The following is a 12,442-nucleotide window of genomic DNA, read 5'->3' as shown; positions in this document are numbered from 1 at the left end:
GGAACGTTTGTTCACCAGAGCGCCCCAAGGGATGACGAGGTCGAATGGTCATAAACTACTGCGAGACCATTTCAGGCTGGACATAAGGAAGAATTTCTTTACTGTCTGAGCCCCCAAGGTCTGGAACAGCCTGCCATCGGAGGTGGTTCAAGCACCTACATTGAACAGCTTCAAGAGCAAATTGGATGCTTATCTTGCTGGGATCCTATGACCCCAGCTGACTTCCTGCCCTTTGGGCAGGGGGCTGGACTCGATGATCTTCCCAGGTCCCTTCCAGGCCTAATGTCTATGAAATCTATGAAATCACCTCCCTGATTCCTGCTTAGCTCTCTCCACTCTGCAGGTGGTAACGACCCTCTGATCTTTTAATGGTTTTGATGTTCCATTGTTCAATGTATCTTTCTTTTTCCTGTTATTTTGCCATTGGTTAGCCATTCCTGGTAATGCCTACTAGTTCACAGCACTGCAGACTGATTTTAGGTCTACCTAAAAATCGTAATTCAGGTGTGGTAATATTAACTGTAGAAATGACTGACAGTGAAGTATTGGAGGCACTGTCAAGACAGGAGGAATAGATTTTGTTTTGTGAATCTGAATGAGATATACATTTAAGTATAATGAATATGGGATTGATACAATATCTTTTGCGCTATTTTGATTCTTTTTTTGCCTTGTTGTTTTTGAATTGTAGTACGTAATCTAGCAAAATAGTACATATTTCAATAGGTATATTTGTTTTTGCTTTGCTATTAAACTGAATAATATAGAGCTAGCCCTGTAGCATATTAGTAAAGCATCTAGTTTCTCTTTAACTGGAGAAAAATCTGTTGTGTTACATGTGATGATGTGCCACACCATCTGCACTCCCCTTTTCAAAATCCTAGATCTGCCCAGGGCCGAGTCTCCTCTTAGTTTCATTTGATTTTATCACAGTCTTTCTGAGCTGACCAGAATCACTGTTCTGAATTCACTGCTGAAGAGCCGGAAAGTCACAACACATGCACAATCTATAATGATTAGGAAACTGAAATGTAGAAATACATCTTAACATGCAGAATAGGAACCATGGCAAACAGCTTAAAGATTACTGATTACCCTGTCACCTGATAAGTCAATACCTGATAATACAAGGATTTGGGAATTCAGAAAAAGGTAGAAGGAAGTCCTTCAGGGTTATAGTGAGACTCACACTTCTACTACAGCTCTGTTGCAAAGTCCTCATTAATTTGGTAGAGATTTAAATCTTGATTCACAAACTTTGTGTCACAGTTCCTTTAAGTTTGAAAAATGTGTTTAAGAGTTTTGCTGAACTGGATCCATGGGAGAGACTGGGGTGCTGGTAAAAAGATCTCTACCCCAGACAGTTGCATCTTGTCTATGCTTCAAGGCTGATTTGGGTTTCCTTTAAGATATCAGACTCCTGTATTGATATCTAGAACTTAAAAGCCACCACATGATACACTTACTCCTGCGTAATGAATTAAATCCCATGAGGGCAAAAAGATATCTGAAAGGCCCAACTGTTTAACATTTTAAGTGCACGTGACCCAGAAAGAAATATTAAAATGAAAAAAAAACCTGAAACATTTTCAGTTAAGCTTTGAAATTGAATTGCTATTGTTCTGTACATGAGAGAGAATACTTCAACAATATTAGAAAACAGATTTTAGAAAGTAAATGTTGATCCATCCAAGTAACAATTGGTGAAACCAAATTCCACTCTGTGCACATATAATATTTGTATTGACGCACTGATGAATAGATTGTCTTTGGCTAGTTCTGTTGCTTGTTCCAACAGTATATCACAGCTGAAATCTGTCATTTGCACATTAGCAAAGAAATTAATTTCTGAAGAGGAGCAATTTTCAAGTCATTAAAATGAAACTGCTAATTGTGAAAATCATCCTAATACATCATGTGATAACTCATCAAAGAAAATATCATTATTGCACAGCCATAGTCCGTTGCAACTCAGGATCAGAGATATAAAATAATTTTTCAATCATTTGGCTAGATATCGATATTTCAGGGAAAGTGAAGCGTGGGCAGCTAGCTATAGGCAGACACTTTTGCATACTGAGTGTACAATACACAAGTAAAATCCCTTAACAAATAGTCCAGACTCAGGCATCTGTTACAAATGATGTATGCTGCACCGGCCCAGACTCTGCTTATCGTAGAACGTAAAGAGAAAAATACAGACCAGATCTGTGTCACGTAAAACCATCAATTTCCACATGCTATGAATGGACTCTGAGACTGTACAATAAAGCCCCTTTACATCCTTCTGTAACAGTAAGGGGGCCTCCCACCTTAGTATGGCAGAGACCTGTAATGGAGTCCTGGTGTAAATGAAAATCAGACCTTATATTTTTATGTTGTATGCTTTACAATTTTGGGCAGTACCTATAGGCAAGGGGGCGGGGGCGAAGTCAGAGGACAATAGGGAAGTTAAGGTGTCTTGCTGTAGCTCCAGGGCCATGAGTTTAAGCTCTGCTCCCTGCCACCATCCACCAAGTTCTGGATATCAACCAGATTGGGGCATCAAAGGCAGGCAGACCTGATGCTTACCCACTTCACTCCCTTGCATACTACCGGTCTGCCCTAACCACGCTAGCCCAACGGGCTCAAAACCTTTGGCCCAGGTATCATGGGATGAAACAAACAAGAATCTAACCAATTAAATCAAAGCCTTTTTTAGGGATTGGCAACGATCCATTAAAACATTAATGAAGATTGATCAGCTTAGCAGCCAGGACAGAAGAGAAGTTGTATGAAGCAAACAGAGCTCCCTGTAATAGGAAGTGTATAGCAGTTGGTCTAATAAAAGATATCAGATTTACCCAAAGAACCTAGTCTAGCCGTGGAGAACCCACTTCGTGATCACACCGGGGGTGCCATTTAGATGGCCATTTCACAACAACACTTGGCATAGTTATTCACCTGTTGTTTAGAGTCAGCTATATAAATTGGATTGAAGGTGATCTCTCTAGCTCAGTAGTAATTAAGCGGGCGTGCTCTTTACCAAGGGAGGGGAGGGGTTAGTGAATGGATTTTGCAGACTTGCTAATAGCAACTGATGTGGGAATTTGAAAAAAAAACCAAACCACCAAAAAACTAAGAGGCACTGCTCTGCTCTGGGTCCCATTGCTAGCTTTATGAGAGTGTTTGTGACATTACGGTGGTTGCTAGTACTTCCTCCCATAGGCAGCACAGCCGTGTGTATAAAACAGGATAATTAGGAGTATGCAATTTGTGAAGTTGGTGATGGGTAGGACACCACTGTGTTTGCTCTATTAAGATAAGTGGATAAGGCGCACACTTTCCAGAGTCATCTGAAGCTTAATTTAATTAATTAAAATCAGCTTGATCAGTTTAATCATTGCTTCTAAACGGTTTGTAGTGCCTTGGGCTGACAGATACTAGCAAAATGAGCTTGTTTCTGATTTTCTAATGATTAATAGTGAAGCTAAGGATATCACCTTACCATGGGCAGTTAAAACAATCCATAAAAACCGTCTAACCCAAACAGACTTTGGAAATATCCCCAAATTCTCCAGTGTATTTCAAAATTGCTGTACATTGGGGGTCAAAATTACTTGCCTTTCAATAGAAATATTTTGTTAAAACATCCTAGACAGACACAAAGTGATTGAAACAACTACACTGGAAAATGCATCTCAAGATTATTAAGCTAATCAATATATCCAGGGGATGAGACCCCCACTGCTTTTACAGCCCGGTAGGAACATGAATTGAAAAAGATATTTCTCCAAGTCATACAGGAAAGAGTGCGTGTCTGTGTGCATGTGTGTGTCACTGCAAAGGAAGAAAGGAAAGAGTGGAAAGCGTGTCTGAGCTAACTGGCAAATTAAAGAGAAGTGCCAGCTCCTAGACTCACATTTCCATGCTTCTGAAATGTCACAGGCATCTCAAGTAGATTAAAAACACAGGAATCTGCCCATTATGTTTAGAGGACATAAGCACCCACTTCAGATCCAAGCACTGTGCGAGTAATTAGCACTGCAGTCTCAATCAGTACTTACATATTAATTGATCACACCCATAGAAAAATGCAATCGAGACCTTAGCAGCCAGATCTTGGGCTCTGCTGAAGTTACTTTATGCCACCCGGGTGACACTTGGGTGTTCTTCAAAGATGCCTCAGTAGAGAATCTGATTTTTTTCTAGCCTGGGGACGCCTGGGCTGGCAAAGTTTGGCCCTCCTGGATTATACAGGGCCAGCAGAAGAGGAAAAGGATTTGCTGGAAGCCTCCTTCAGGAAGTCCCTTGGAGACTGTTCCAGCCAGCACCAGTTACCGCTGCTCTGCGACTGGCTTGCTTGTTGGCCTAGGTGTGAGGGAGGCATTAAGACTTCTTAGGGCTGCCTTTACCTCCTGCACCCTCCTCACCCATAAGCACGATCTCCCTTCATCTGAAGACTGCAGTGTTCCTACTCGCACACAGGATATTTGACTGGTTTGTGTCAAAATGTCAAAGCTCTTGGGGGCTGCACATTGGGTTGGTTCTGGAGGCTCACACTGCAGCTCTGTGCATCTCTTATTCCTTTCAACAAGCTCCCGTGCCCCCCGCCACACACTATTTTAGAAATGGACTGTAAGCCCCAAGCCCCACCTTCATGCCAGGGATATTTCCTCTCTCCCCCTCTTCCCATTCATAATCAGGTCTGCCATTCTCTGCACTCAAAAGCCAGGAGGGTCTGAGTATGACCCTTTCTTCCTCCCCTGCACCATCTTCCCCCCACACCAGGTGTTTTGTGTGTGCTCCCACTCCACCCTGCCCTTCTCTTCCTTTTCCATTTGGCAGGCAGGTCTCATTACAGCATGTTCAGCTGTATGGGAGGATGAGTGAAGCTGAGGTGGGGGTACCGTTATGTTGGGATGCATTCAGGCAGGGGCAAGCAATTATTGCAACTGGCAGGCCCCTTAACAAGTTCTGGTGAGCTCTGGAGGGCCACACATGTAAAATCTTTCAGAAGATGTCATTTCAGCAAATGAGAGATGAAAAAAGAATGTATATTAAAAATAAAAAATCTATTATAACATATTTTAATTTTATTTAAAAGTATATTTTTCCTGTGTTCTTTGGGTAGGGTATATACAGGCAATTCCATAATAGCTCAAAATAAAGTCTTACTCTTGTACATTGTGTGCGGCAGGGGAGGGTGGGTGTGGGAGGCTGCCCACATGCTGAGTCCCGGGAGCTGGCCAGGGGAGGGGGTTCGGGAGGAAAGTAGGGGCAAAGGGCACGTGTAGCAGAGCTTACCTGGGTGGTACAACGCAGGTACAGGTGTGGTCCGATCCCCTTCCCATTCAGCCTGCTGCTGCCCTCATGGTGCTCCACGTGGGGCTGAGCCCAACCCCAGGGCAGCCTGTGCCACACTCCTGCCTTCACCCACCACTGGCACTGCCTCAGCCCTGGCCAGTGTGCACAGGTTCCTGGCATTTATTCAGCCGCCTGCAGGTGGTCACTCATCGCGCTGGGCAGCCGAGTGGTGGCCGGGATCTGAACCTGGAGCCCCACGCACTGGGGCAGGAGCCATCTAGCTTCAGCTTCCCCCCTGCCTGGCTGTCTGTGTGGTGCCCAGCATGCATCCCCACAGCCGTTGCCACCTCCCTATGCTACCAGCACAGCCGGGGCAGGAGGAGGACGCGCTGCAGGCAGGGCTGTACCCAGGCTGCTGCAGCAGTGGCGGGAGCAGGTCTGCTGGGAACCTGTGCACACTGGCCGGGGCTGGGGCGGTGTCGTCGGTGGGTGCAGGTTGGAGAGCCGTGGGAACAGCCATGGGCTGGATACAATCAGTTGGCGAGCTGGATCTGGCCTGCAGGCCGTATTTTGCCCACCCCTGCATTAACGACTACCTGTTTCTGTGATCTACAGGCTGTCCTTGAGGTGACTGAATCTGCTGGGTCTCCAAGCCAGAAAGTGCACGTGTCCAATTTTCCCCTTTCATTGTTTCCTGTGTTCACCAAAATCAACCAAGTTCTGCTCACTGAGGCCAAGAACATTCCCTAACATTTGGCAATTAAATGTTATCGCAGTTACAGATGGACACCGGCAAGCCCTCTGCACAGCCAGTTCTCCTTATCACGGCCCTCTGCCTACTCCAAAATGGTTTTCCAGAGACCATTATAGTGCAGCAAAGCATCTGAACTAAAGGGTTACACATCGTATTGCTTATGTAGCTTATAGGCGATGGAAGGGGCAGGAATGGGGTCTCTTTTCCTAAAGCAATGTTAGAGGGTCCCACCATTAGCTCCCCAGCTGCAAGCAAGATGGCTAGCTGTTTCCATTTCAAGAGAGGAGGCTAGCGCAGGTATCTGCATGATGTATCTCGCAGGGTTTTTGACGTAGCCTGACAGTGCCCACTGGCTGCTGCAGGCAGAGAAGCTGGGGAGCGTTGTGACATCAGAGATCATTCAGTGTCATCATCACCGTCTTGCCTAGCAGCCCAAGTTTCAACCCTCACCCTGCTGCCTGCCTTACTCACACTTCTCCTTCTGATGGTGCTTGTTGCTGCTGAAGACAGAGAAATGTCTATGAAATCTATGAAATCTTCCTTCTCAAGGCACGCAAGAGGCACTGTTCAGTTTAAAACCTGGACAAAGATCAGTGATCTTGCCTTCTTCACCCAGCACAATGTAGCAAGAACCTCTCTTCTCACACCTATACTGCCACTCTGCTAATCCAGTCCTGAAACCTGATGTCCCCTCAACTCTGTCAAAGCACCTCACAGCTAACCTGCAGTTTTATTTGTTATGTGGCAATGAAGCTTGCTAAATGTTCCAGGGTTTTTATTATCATCCAAGTCAGTTGGGCTCTCCCAGCACTGCCTAAAACATTCCCTTAAATTTTGGAATTGAACAGATGTGATCCTCAAAGGTGTCTTGGTATAGATAAAAAATGCCACTGAGTTTAATGTTAGATCTCCCCGCACATAGCCAACCAATAAAACTGTCTACAAAATATTGTCAGGCTGCTTATTGCAATAGCCTCCTTGGCGTGAAGTTTATACCCACATCCAGCCATTAGCTATACTGTGCTTGTTATTTACGCCCACAATAAACGGACAGGCCATCTATTTAGCTTAGATGTTCTCCATTACTTGAAATCACCAGCACCATCTGCAGGATCAAAACAGCAAACTGCATCTGCAAGCTTTCAACAGAGGCTTCTCTCATAGGGAGGCTGAAATGATGGGTGTCTTTCAAGAAACTGCAGCTTTTTTGTTCTAGATTCTGTTGCTTCATGTCTTTACTTGCGAGCAGTGCATACTGGACAGGCACTATGCTGTTTCAAAGAAGCTGACATATAATGCAACCCTAGCACCTCGGAGAATTCTCACTTTCCGCTCCCTGTGTGTAGGCGCACAGCTCTTACTACATTACCTATACTAATCTAACAACCCCCCTAGCGTGCATGCATAGGCAAATTAATGTATGGGCCAGCTGGGCATGGGCTCAGGGACTCTGCTAAACAGGGTCCCCAAATGCCTAGAGGGTGGGCACGTGGTGGGGAGAGTGGGCAGCTCTGTGTGGATGAAACTGGTGGCCAGGCCAGGCCAGGCCACGTATGTGACACGGCGGGCTATGGCTGCTGGGTACCAGGCAGGGTGCAAGGTGTGGGAGTCACTGCGCCGGAGCCCTGGGAGTGGCTGGACCCACTGGCGGCAGGAAGCAGAGCCGGGCACGGTGCATGGCTGGGACCTGTTGGTGTCAACGCAGCCCCAGCACAGCCAGGTCCCAGTCTAGCTGGCCACAATCCTGCACATTTGCCGAGCACCACTGCAGCTGGACTGAGCTGCGATGGGGCGAGGGGCCGCCCCTGGAGCTCAGTCCACGCTGCACATGCCTGGCAGGCAGTGGCTCCACACTCCTGGTGCTACCCAGCCACGTAGCAATGTTGTGCAGGGTCCTGCATGACCAGCCCCAAGCTCCAACTCCAGTGTGGACCTGTGGATGGGGGCAGCTGTGGCTCCTGCCCTGGGCCTGGGGGGCAAGGCACGGGTTGAGGGGGCAGAAAGGGATGTTGGGGGGACCCAGCCATGTGGGGGGGAGCCCCAGGCCCCAGTGAATTTTAATCCACCTCATGTTGGTATAGATGTGCTAATATCATTAAGTGAATAAGCTACATCAATTTACAGTACCTTGATGATGGAACAATTGTATCCATAGTGGGCACGTCTACATGAGATGTTTACTGTGCAGTAGACTAATCAGCTGCACAGTAAATATCTGGATGATTACATGTGCACCCCATCAGACTGGAGTAAACTAATTTACTCTGCAGCAGTGCACATGTAGATGCTGCCCCAGCTGCCTGAGGCACGAGAGTGCTTCTGTGTGGAGAGCTGCCTGCTGGCTAGCCCAGTGCTGAAGCAGCCTCATGACCCAGCCAGTCCCTCTGCGGGACACTGAGGCATGGGGGGAGGCTGGCAGGCTGATCCCATGTGCCAACACATGCTGGGAGCAATAAACTCCAGAGCAATATGCTGGAACTAGAACTTTACTGAAACAAAACTGACGTCTAAGCCAGGCCTTGCACCAGAAAAATCCGATCTGTTTGAACTAACTTAATTTATTCACTAGGGTCTACAATGTGCCAGGTGAGCCTATCTGCCCTGGCATTGTGTCATGCAAGTCCCTTTGTCTCTCTGGATAAATTCTGTTAGTGGCCGTAAGCAGATTGTTAGCACCTTACCCTAAGGAAGGTGGTGCTAAGTGATAGTTTGAACAAGCCCTTATTCTATCGGCTATTGACCTCTGCTGTACCTGCATTTTTCTGCAGAATCAACTGTAAAGTAGAGAGATATATTAGACAAAAGTTTGGGCACAAAGTCCCCTCCCTCAGACATAAGAAAGAAGTAGATACAGCCTATGCTAAATACCAGATAAGATACAGACTTTTGTTTAACTTCTGTATGAAAATGGTCACTTTAAAGAAGTGGAGAGTAAACCTGTGGAGCAAAAAGAAGTCAACAGAAGTAGCTACAAAACAAGTAGAAGACAACTAAAATACATCATCTAATTATGCAAAAGAGTAAGAGTATTCAAAATGGAAGCATCATGTTATTAGTTATGGAGTTCAAGGAGGTTAGCAGAGAGAACAGGTATATTGTAATGAGCCATCGCCCGTGGAGAGCTTTATGAGCAAACATAAAGACTGAAAATGAATGGCTCTTCTCAGCTTTAACTACAGTACTGTTAATGTTTTGCACTTCTTTAGCACCTCTCATTAGAAGATCTGAATGAAGTTTGACTTCACTGTAGCACTGTCAACACAGATAGGGAAGGTGAAGCAAGCAAAGTCAACTGACTTTTCTAGTCATACAGAAGGCCTGGCAGGGTTGGGATTAACACCCAGTTTTCTTCATTCTGAATTACAAGTGTACTGCCTACTTTTAATTAGATATGGAGTTTGGTTTAGCTTCTCTGAGGAAAAGTAATCTGGTGGTTAGGCAACTAGATGAAGATTGTTTCAAATCCCTTCAACTCTAATCGATAAACCCTAGTCAGCCATGACTAAACTGGATGGAAAGCAGTGACTACAGTCTACTATGCAATACGTGTTTCAGTGTTACCAAGCATATTCTTCTTTTAGGCCCTTTTGTTTTTCCCATCCCTTCAAATCTTATTGTAAGCTTTTCTGGGAGCTCTATGTCCTTGCTTAAATATCTGTAGCGTTCCTGAGCTGCTTCCAGCTTTGTGGTGTACTGTGCCCGCTGCTGCAGCATGCTGCCTCAGCACGTATCACTTCCTGGACATGTACTGGAGTCACCCTCCAATTTGTTCCTCCTACAACTCCTGTTCCAGCCTTCAGGTTCATACAACTCCAGCCTTGCCTTCACTTGTCTCGCTTTGCTATTAGCTGCCTGAGTGCGCACACATCCCCCCCAGCAATAGTATCAAAACTCTCACTTGCACCCTGGGAAAGCTCCCGTCTCCTGTGCCTTCTGCCAGCTGCTGGACTGTGGCAGGTGGCTTCCTCTGCCTGTCACAGGTGGTGAAACCGGGGGAGCTTTTTGCAGCTACAAAGCTTTGGGTTTGCTAGCAGAACTCTGCAGTGTAGACTACACCTAAGCCATTTTCTGAATGTTTGGCTGGGTCTTATGGGAGACTTGTCTGACCCTTCTGGAGATCACAGGCAGAAATGGTATGAGCTGGGAAACTAAACTAGTTTGCATACTAGTTTCTTTCTGCAACCCATTTCCTAGCTGGTGGCAGGGAATGCATGAGTCCTGTGGTAAGCCAGCACCAGCACTTATTCAACTCTCATTTTTCTGGGAAGATGAAAACATTGAGTATAGAGTATAAAAAAGAGTATATAAAAGAGATGGTGACAGAAGGCATGGCTGAGGCTTCATGCCACAGGAAACCATTGCGGTGCTACCTTAAAAGACACAGGCAGGGAGCAAAGCATACAGGAAGGAAGTGGAGCCCGGGGTGAACACATTGGTTCCTCATGGTGACAAAATACCTCTCCACATGCTTGGCAGTGGTTCTGGATCAGGCCCACGTGCATGAGGTGATAAGACCACAAGACACGGGATCGCCAGAGGTAGGCCCAGAATGTATCAGACAGGTCAATTCCTCAACCGGTGCCAGGAGCTTCCCCCGCTCGGGAACAGAGGAAGATGCGAAGATTAGATCCATGCTTCTCAACCTTTTTAGGCAGGAGGCACCCCTTGAAAAATGCCAGCTCTTACTTTTAAGAGTAGTTTCTGTTGCAAAACAAAAATTAATGGAGCAGTAGTTTCTGTTGCAGAGGACTCAGAAAGGCCACAACTATGGGTTTCTATTTGAAATCTCTGGGTTTATCTTGCGAATCATGTTTGCAAACCTAACAGTGCTAACAACATTGTGTGGCACCCAGAGGCACCCATGAAAAGTTTTCAAGGCACCCCTGGGATCACTGGAGTCAAGGGACAACAGCAGTCCTGAAGTGGGTGGCTACTGCCCGCTGAAAGCTTCCTCGTCGGGATCATTACAGATCTGTGGCTAATCAGCTCAGAGCCGACAAGCCAACTGGTGGTTGGATGTCTGCTAACCAAGGATGGCTTCGTTCAGCCACATTGGATCCACGATGGGGATGCCCCCAAATACCTGCAGGTTGCGATGATTGGGTCTTGGCCGGGGTGGTCGCTGGCATACATGTGCTTACTCCGCAGTCCCTTCCCTTTCGATGGCAACGCTGATGTACAAACATATATAGAGAGATATCCTCTGGGTGTCTCCCATGCTTCTGGGCTTTGCTGGCTCCCACTCGGGGCAGGGCAGGAATTTCCCCTCCTGCAGCTACAGGTGCTAGGATTTTTAAGGGATGCGTTTGGTGGCCATGTTGGTCCAAGACAAAAAGAAATGCAAAACTCCAGAACTGTTGGTTCAGGAATGATGCCTTCTGTTAGACTAAGAAATTGCGAGGAAATAAAAAAAAAAAGGTCTTTTCCTGCAAGCTTTTGGGCACACGTACCCTTCCTCGGGCCCAAGGAAAATTAAAGGTGATAAAAAAGTCCCCAGAGGCAGAAAAGTGCAAAAATGAAGTTGCCCAAAAGCTTGGAGAAAAAGATAATTTATTTTTTGCAATTTCTTAGTCTAATAAAAGGGGTCACCTCTGAACCAAGAGCTCTAGGCTTCTGCATTTCTTCTGGGATGTTTCAAAGCCTTTTTCAGGGCAATGCAGGGCGTTACAGCCAAGGTTGGGCTGGGGCCAACGCTCCTGCACTGACTTAAACCCCAGAGGTCCTGGCTAGGGGGCACCCCTGGTATTTGGGGTCAGGCAGGACTTTCCCCCGTGGTCAGGTGGTTTGTGCCTTGCTCCGCAGCGAAGGGGGGGGGGCGCACTGCAGATCCCCCGAGCCCCGCTCTGAGCCTCCTGCGGCCCCTGGCGGCTGACACAGCACACGAAACCCCCATGGCTGCCCATACCACGTGACGCGGCGGGACTATTATGACCTACTCCGCTCTCCGTAGCAAGGGCGACATGGCGCAGCCGAGCCACGTGCTTGGGGGGGAAGGGGTCGCCACCCTGGAGCCGGGCCGACGGGGGGAGGAAACGAACGTCCACGCCACGTGACCGGGCGACAGCCAATGCCGGAGCTCGACGGGGGGGGAGAAAGACGGCAACCCGGAAGTGAGTGCGCCCCGAGCCACATGGAGGGGGAGGAGGGCGGTGGAGCCCCACCCCCCGCCGGGGGGGATGGCGGCGCAGCCAATCAGGGCCGCGCCTGAGGGTTCAAAGCGGAAGTGAGAGGGGGGGGCTGAGAGCCGTGGGCGCTCCTCCCCCCTCCCCTCCCGGCCTCTTCCCTTCTCGCCGGCGCCGTAGCCAGGTAAGGCGGGCGGTTTGTCGGGCTGGTGCGTGGTGACGCTCTTGTTCTCGGCGGGAGGTGCGGGCTGGGGCTGAGCGGAGCGGAGCGGCTGGGGCT

The 12,442-nt window shown here is 47.5% G+C and overlaps 1 protein-coding gene across 1 annotated transcript in view; it reads left to right on the top strand.

Moving 5' to 3' along the window:
• Positions 1–12,272: 12,272 nt before the first annotated feature.
• The window catches only part of EIF5A2 (eukaryotic translation initiation factor 5A2), an 11,709-nt gene continuing 11,539 nt past the window's right edge, over positions 12,273–12,442 (top strand). The window contains exon 1 of the mRNA XM_019503292.1: positions 12,273–12,355. The gene's annotated coding sequence lies outside the window, so the exon portion shown is untranslated. The remainder of the gene's footprint in view (positions 12,356–12,442) is intronic.

The sequence above is a fragment of the Gavialis gangeticus genome, unplaced genomic scaffold (assembly GCF_001723915.1).
Source record: "Gavialis gangeticus isolate Ggan-Ray unplaced genomic scaffold, GavGan_comp1, whole genome shotgun sequence".
Classification (NCBI taxonomy): Eukaryota; Metazoa; Chordata; order Crocodylia; family Gavialidae; genus Gavialis; species Gavialis gangeticus.
This window is presented reverse-complemented; position numbering and strand designations above follow the sequence as displayed.